Source organism: Myodes glareolus, chromosome 11 (genome assembly GCF_982192425.1).
Source record: "Myodes glareolus chromosome 11, mMyoGla1.1, whole genome shotgun sequence".
Lineage (NCBI taxonomy): Eukaryota > Metazoa > Chordata > Mammalia > Rodentia > Cricetidae > Myodes > Myodes glareolus.
This window is the reverse complement of record NC_142036.1, coordinates 27,899,663-27,907,615: the sequence shown is the minus strand read 5'-3', so window position 1 is coordinate 27,907,615 and position 7,953 is coordinate 27,899,663. Positions and strand designations below refer to the sequence as shown.

General features: G+C 46.0%; 1 pseudogene; it reads left to right on the top strand.

Annotated features, from left to right (window-relative positions):
- Positions 1-5,596: 5,596 nt before the first annotated feature.
- LOC148120468 (uS5 assembly chaperone PDCD2 pseudogene) lies at positions 5,597-7,736 on the top strand (annotated as a pseudogene).
- The last annotated feature ends 217 nt before the right edge of the window (positions 7,737-7,953 follow it).

Here is a 7,953-nt window from a genome sequence, read left to right as displayed (position 1 = left end):
CATTGCGGGACACCGGCAAACTACAGTCAAATTCTCTGCCAGAATGTAATACAAATGACCGGTGCCATGACCACAGGTCTTTGTTGCCATCTGAAACCTCATGAGAGGTCTTTTTTGTCTGCATTTCTTCTGGCATATTGACTTCTGAGCTCCCACAAGAACTGTCCATGCAGTTCTGGTTACAGCATTTTGGGGCTTCCCAAGACTGCATGGTCAAACTCCCAAATACCTCTCATAAATCTAAATCAGTTGCAAAGGCTAGAGACCCATGTGGTCAACGTTAGTCAAAGCAGTAACCCTGAGTCTCAGCGCCTACTTTCCATATCAGTGTTATTGCATTACTGCAAGCAAAACTTGACAGATTAAAAAAATAGCGAAGGGCTTTGGCTTGTGCTTTCAAGAGTTCAGCTTGTGACTTCTTGGCCTTGTGCACTTGAGCACTGGAAGGCAGGAGTATGTGACAGAGAAGAACTGTTTATGTCATAGCTGGCAAGAAGCAGAAAGCAGCGGAAAGTGGCCAGCTATTATATACCCCTAAGGACTGGCTCCCAGAAACCTACTTCCTTCTAGATCTGACCTCTCCAGAGTTTCAGGCTCTCTCGAGATACCACCATCAGTTGGAGACCAAGTTTGGTGGTTTGAAAGAAAATGGCCCCCAAAGAGAGTGACACTGTTAGGAGGTGTGGCCTTGTTGAAGTGGGTGTGGTCTTGTTGGAGCAAGTGTGTCACTGTGGAGGCGGGCTTTGAGGTCATATGTGCTCAAGCCACTCCCAGTAAAACAGGTCAGTTCCTGGCACTTACAAGATGTAGAACCCTCAGCTACTACTTCAGCACCTTATCTACCTGCATACTGCTGTGTCCCGCTATGATGAGAATGGATTAAACCTCTGGAAATGTAAGCCACACCAATGAAAGGATTTTCCTTTATAAGAGTTGCTGTGGCCATGGTGTCTCTTCACAGCAATAAAAGCCCTAAGACACTGAGCATCCAAACACAGGCCTGTGAGGGGCATTTAAGATTTAAACTGTACTGGTCAAGACGGTGTATGCCTTTAACCCTAGCACTCAGGAGGCTAAGACAGCTTGATCTCTCTAGCGAATTCCTGGCCATCCAGGGCTACATGGTGAGACCCTGTCTCAAAGCAAACAAATAGACAAACAAAGATTATAATCATAGCATCACTTCTTTGATATATAATTAGGAAACAAGGGCTTTGATATTTAGTAAGGGCCTGTAATAGGTACCCAGAAGTGATGGGGGTGCTTGACTGTTTTGTTTTTTCTTACACGAATGAAATACACCACGCTTGTGGGCCTGCAACTATTTCATTCACAGAGAAGATAATAATAAACAAGAGTTAAAACATAAACAAGCATGGGTCAGAAAACAGTCTCTTTGAGAATAAGTCTGAGTTCATGATAAATCTTGTTTTATTTTTGCAGAGCAAAAATCAGTGTCATAAAGAAGTCAATTGTTCAATAACCTGCATATTTATTGCAGTAGTGAACGCTGGCTCATTTGCACCTTTCAGTCCTTGGAGAGGCTTCTCCTGAAACAGACACAAAAAGTCGGCCAGACTCTTGTCACTTGCCCTTCCCTACACTAACTTCGGCTTGTAATATACTCTTCTAGGGCAAGGGTATGTGAGTTGGTTCAACCCATGCGCCCAACTCATATAATTAACACCAGGCACACTATGGTGCTTAATAAATATTTGTCCTTATCTAAGCTCCCAACCAAAAGAGGTGGGCCATCGCACTCTCTGTTTGCATGAGTAACCCAGGGCTCGGGAAAGCTTGCTGACTTTCCGACAGTCAGACACCTGGGGATCCACTCCAAGATGGAGGAAGGCTGCTGAGCAGAACGGCGATGCCAGGCGCTCTTGGTGGTATTGGGTTTCCTTCTCCAGGTTCCTCTGAGAAACTGTCTCCCAAAGTAGCACTTCTGAACTCTGCAGCAACGTTCCTTGGATGGAAGTCGGGGGAATAAATTCCCCAAGCTCTCCCACTTCTCCTGGGTTCTTCCCCATGCTTCTCAGAATCAAGGAGCATCTGCTAGGCTCCTGTGGTGAGGTTGGGGCAGTGTGGGGTAGGATTATCACATGGACCACCTCATCTGTTCTTCATAGCGATTGTGTCAGGATGCTGCGCTACAGTGGGGTAGGGGAGCAGGGGGCGGGGCTTCAGTCTGCCCTTGGTCAGTACTGCTCACAGACCCAAATAGGAATAGTGGCTCACCATCAGTGGATGGTTGCTTAACAGGAAATCTGGAAACACGACCCAGAGCCTATCTTTTTAAGATTAGCTGTTATTATTTTAAATTGTACTAACATGTGTGTGTGTGTGCACACGCATGTGCATGTGAAGGCAGATGTCCTCGGAGGTCAGTGGTATCAGATCTCCCTGAAGTTGAAGCTCAAGCTGTGTAAGATGGGTGTTAGGAATAGAACCCACACCCTCTGCAAGAGCTGCATGCACTTGTAACTGCTGAGCCCTCTCTCTAGCACTGACATATAAAATATTAACAACAACAAAATTCAGCTAAGCATCTAACCGCACCATTTACTAGCCCAGTTCATCACTCCTTTGTAGTGGGAGGCTGCTTGTTGGTTCCTGGCCACCTGGCTAGCTTAGACCCAAAATAATTACACAGAAACCATATTATCTAAATCACTGCTTGGCCTATTAGCTCTAGCTTCTTATTGGCTAACTCTTACATATTAATTTAGCCCATTTCTATTAATCTGTGTATTGCCACGTGGCAGTGGCTTACCAGCAAAGTTTCGGCGTATCTGACTCTGGCCATGGCTCTATGGCTTTCTCTCTGACTCTGCCCTTCTTTCTCCCAGCATTCAGCTTAGTTTTCCCTGCCTAGCTAAGTTCTGTCCTGCTATAGGTTCAAAGCAGTTTCTTTATTCTTTAACTGTAATCACAGCACACAGAGAGGACTCCCACATCCTTTACATCGGCCTAAGAGCCCACGTTTGTAATCCCAGGAAACCTTTTGGATGCAGGCAAACTGCCTTGGCTGTTTGTCTTCAATTATGAGGTGTCAGTACTGTCTTAGTTTTCTGTTGCTGTAACAAAATACCGTGGGCTGGATACTTTACAGAAGGAAGCCGTTTATTAAACACCCATGCTGGAGATACAGGAGTGTGGCACTGGTGATGGCCTCAGGGGGAACAGAGGAGGGAGTGGGAAAGGGGATGTGAACAGAGATCTTGTGGCAAGAGACAGTGGAGGTGGTTGAGCTGACCTCATAGAAGCCATTCTTATCACAGTTAACTCACTTTGGTGAGAAGTATCAATTCTCATGATGGTGGAGTCCCCATGAGTCATTTTTCTCCTAAAAATGGCACCACCTCTCAGCTCTGCCACACTGAGGACCAAACCCTACGTTTTGGTGGGGACATACCATAATACTCATCTCCTTTCTCGGGAGACTTGGGGAGAACCACAACATTCTTTGTGTGCAAAGAACGGACTGAAACACATCGTATATTACACCCACCTGTTTCATAGTAACAACCAAAGCGATAACACTCAGAAGGCTGACATCCATAGCGGCCCCCACTTGATTTTCTAGGTCCTCATCCACGAGCCACCTTTCCAGAGAACCCCCTTTCCCCTAATCATTTTACTTAGAAATAGCTCATGGGGCTAATGAGATAGCTCAGGCAGTAAAAACGCCTGCTGTGCAAGCATAAAGGTCTTAGTTCAATACCCAGAACTTAGATGTAAAATCCAGATGTGCTAACATCTATTTGTCATCCCAGCATTGAGAGAGCGGAGTCATGTGGATCTCTAGGACTCTAGACCCTGTCGAGACAAATTGACAAGTTCTAGGCCACCAAAAGATCCTGTCTCTAGAAAAAGAGGGTTGTACTCTTGTACTTGAGGAATGACACTTGAGATTGACCTCTGGCCCTCATATGTGTGTGGTACACACACACACACACACACACACACACACGCACGCACACGCACGTGTACGTGCATGTGCTCCACAGCTTACAGTCTCTATTCTCCCTCCCCTCTATTCCTTCCTGAACCTTTATTCCTCACACAGTACTAATCTCTAACTAAGCCCATTTTGTATTCATACAATGATAGTAATTCATATCAAAACAACAAGAAGAATAATACATTTATTATTATTTATCGGTTTTTCAAGGCAGGGTTTTTCCGTGTAGCCCTGGCTGTTCTGGAACTCACTGTGTAGACCAGACTGATCTTAAAATTATAAATCCACCTGCCTCTGGTTCCAGAGTGCCGGGATTAGACACGTGTACCACCACCTCTGGCTAGATGTTTTATCTTTTCTTTTCTTTTCTTTTCTTTCTTTTCTCTTTTCAAAAGTTATTTCTATTTTATTATTTTTCTGTTTACTGGTATTTTGCCTGCATGTATGTCTGTGTACCACAAGCATGCAGGACCCACTGAGGCCAAAAGAGGAAACTGGATCCCCCGGAACTGGAATGAGCTGTCATGTGAGTGTTGGGAAGGGAAGCTGGGACCTCTGGAAGGGCAGCCAGTGTTTTTAAACACTGAGCCATCCCTCCAGCACATCCTGCCTTCTTGACAGACCATGGTTAGGATGGGGGGGGAGGGGGAGCCGAATTAACCCTTTCCTCTCCAAGTGGCTTTTAGACATGGTGTTTCATCGCATCAACAGAATGACAACTAGGACAACAGAGTAGCCTAAAGCATGTCTTCCCCCAGAGACATGGAAGCTAGGACTCCAAGAGGAAGGTCAGCAGGGCACACTGACAGTGTGAGGAGAGGTTGTTCCCTCTACGCCTTGCCTTAGCTTCTTATACCTCACCCAAAGGCCCAGGTGCCAAACAAAGGCCTGGCCCTCAGGCTGTGGTGCAGTTGGGAGACACCAGAACCTTTAGTGACTAGGACTTAGTGAAAGGAAGGTAGGTCACTGGATTGCCATTGAAAGGGACATTGGAGTGTGATGTGGGCCTTTTTCTTCAATTGATTTTCTCGAGCATTTTGTCATAGCGACAGAAAACTGGTTAGCGTGCTTGGCTCCTAGCTGCGGTCTCTTCAGTTTTTCCTCTTTCCTGTGTGTCTGTCTGGGGCTCTGTATCTAAATCTCTTCCTTTGTGTGAGACACAAGCCATTGAATGAATGGCTTACCTTAATCCAGCGTGGCCTCATCTTAACTAAATGAATGGCTTACCTTAATCCAGCGTGGCCTCATCTTAACTAAATGGGTCCACATAGGGTCAGGGCCTGAGGTTCTGGGTGGGCATGAGTTTGGGACTACACTTCACCCCACCACAGATGCTAAGGCAGGAAGAACAATGCTCTCAAGGTGGCAGAGAAAGGGGAGGAGGGGGACTCAAGCTCAGGCTTGTTCTGCTTGAAGCGTGGTCTATTACCTTCCTTCACTGCCTCTCGGTTGTCTCCATTTGTGGAATTGAATCAGAGTTTTATTACCTTCAAATTGCTGGGCACAAGCATCCTAACAGCATTTCGGGGGCCAGGGCCCTGGAAATCTCATTTCTGCTGGTCCAGGTCCTCCAGGGACCAACATTTTTCACACTCTTTTCGATCACTGGGACTGACTGTCTAAGGCCAGCCCATGGCGAAGTGGTACCCGACCCATTCTGCGTCCTTCTCCAAGAATCTGACCTCTCATATTCCAAAATTTTAGCAATGTCATATTGTCAATGTGTAACAGGAAAACTGGAAAGAGTGCAGAAGTCCCAGTACAAAAACTAAAGTCCAAAAAAATCCAACAAATCCACCCACCTAACCCTAGCCTGCCTACCTCTTGTATCAAGCCAGGTCAGTATTTCCTACCAATGGCCTAAAAGTTCCAGTCCTGTTGTGATTTCTGGATTGTGCTAGTCCATTTTGTCACTGTGAGTACATGTGTGTGCTTGTGTTCACGTGTACCTGTGTGCATCTTCCTTCTCCAACACAGCTGAGGATGACAACTGCCCCTTGCTCTAGGGAATGTGACCAACATCTGTCACCACTAGAACACTTTTGTCACCGGGGCATCCTCCCTCTGCTGGTTGCTAATGCCTTGGCCAGCTAAAAGCCAGTTTGCCGCTTGCTGGCCCCCAGGCAGCCCCTTGCTTCTCACCAAGCCTTTGACTGGCTTTCCTTCCACCTGGAACTCTCTTGGCCTGTGGATTTTGAATGGTTCATTCTTTTCATCTGATCTCAGCTCACGTGAGCAGAGCACCTCTGACCACTGCACCAAGAAATCACATCCCCAAAACCCACCACCAGCATCATCCCCTTAACCTCCCCATTAATGCTCCTGATGTCCCCAAACCCAACCACCAGCCTCGTCTGCTTAACCTCTGTTAGAGTCCGTGTGGCTCTAACACAGATAGCTATTTTCCCTAACTGGACTGGTACGGAGGCGCAAGGAATAACCAGACACAGCTTACACCATTATTACGGAAAAGGGCATCTCAGGCTTCTTCCTCCTGAAGATCTCCCGCGTTTATTCTCCAGACATCTTTTATACCAATACATAAACTGGGCGGGAAAATGCACCAGCATTCTGTCACCTAGGCAACCAGGTGAATGGCCTTTTGTCACGTCCGCATCTACCTGTCTGCTGAGTGTGCTAGCTGTCACGTAGGCCTGAATTAGCATCTCTATAAGGTATCCTTCAAATTACAAAGAAAGGAGCAAGAAATTTCTTGACTTTTGTTAGGCAGAGACAGCTTGTCTGCTGAACTACGTGACCTTGGATGGGCCTCTATGGCTTCAGCGCCTGGCAGCCAACATATAAAAATATGGTCCTTCAAGCCTCCCCATTGGTGCCACCTGGTTGCCAAAAACTGGTTTGTCTTCTTTCTGTCCGGTTTTCTAGAATTCATGCTCCAAGAGGGCAAGAATTTGGGGTGTTTTGCCCCCACGGTCTCCCTAGTAGGTTGACTAGGAGCTGGTTTATACCAAGAGCCCTGCCAGCACTTGTGAAAATACGTGGTCTCTAAAGCTGGGCCAGTAAGATTCACGATTCAGATCACTATCTCTGCTTCCAAAAAAGCAAGCAGGCACATTACTGCAGTAAGGAGCATCAGACACTGGACTGGCGGCTGGGACACAAACAAGCTTGTGTACAGTCAGATCCTTTAAACCAGACAATTCCAGATCACAACTTCCTGTTTCCAGAATTTGAAATTGTAACAGAAGCAGAAGATGAGATTATACCCGAGGCTGTAGAAATGGAAGATTATTCTGACGTCACAGAAAGCATGGGGAGAATACCTGAGGAAGAACTAGATTCCATGGCAAAGCATGAATCCAAGGAAGATCACATTTTTCAAAAGTTTAAATCCAAAATAGCCCTTGAACCAGAACAGATTCTCAGGTATGGAAGAGGTAGTAAACCCATCTGGATTTCTGGTGAAAATATCCCTCATGAAAAAGATATTCCAGATTGCCCCTGTGGTGCCAAGAGGATGTTTGAATTCCAGGTCATGCCCCAGCTGCTGAACTACCTCAAGGCAGACAGGCTGGGCAGAAGTGTGGACTGGGGCATCCTTGCCGTCTTCACCTGTGCTGAGAGCTGTGACCTGGGCATTGGCTACACAGAGGAGTTTGTGTGGAAACAGGATGTGACACCTGAACAAGGGTTAAATTCTTAAAAATGTTCCTTATGCCTCAGGACCCCACAATTCCATCTCTAGGACTTTATCCTAAGAAAGTAGTTACCAAAGACTTATATAAGTGTAAAAATGTTGCTTGATACACTATTTACAATGTCTCTGTATTACTAAAACAAGTGTCCAATGATAGGAAAAAAAAAAAAAAGCAAACGACAAGTCTTTCACTTCATGCCGTTGCTTTTCTTGTCTTAGCCAAGGCTGCCTTGAGGTTTTATGCAGAGGAGTCACTCGGCCCAGGAAGAAACTTTCGGTATTAACATTGACAAGGAGTCTCAATATTTGTAGTACATGCCTCTCCACCCAA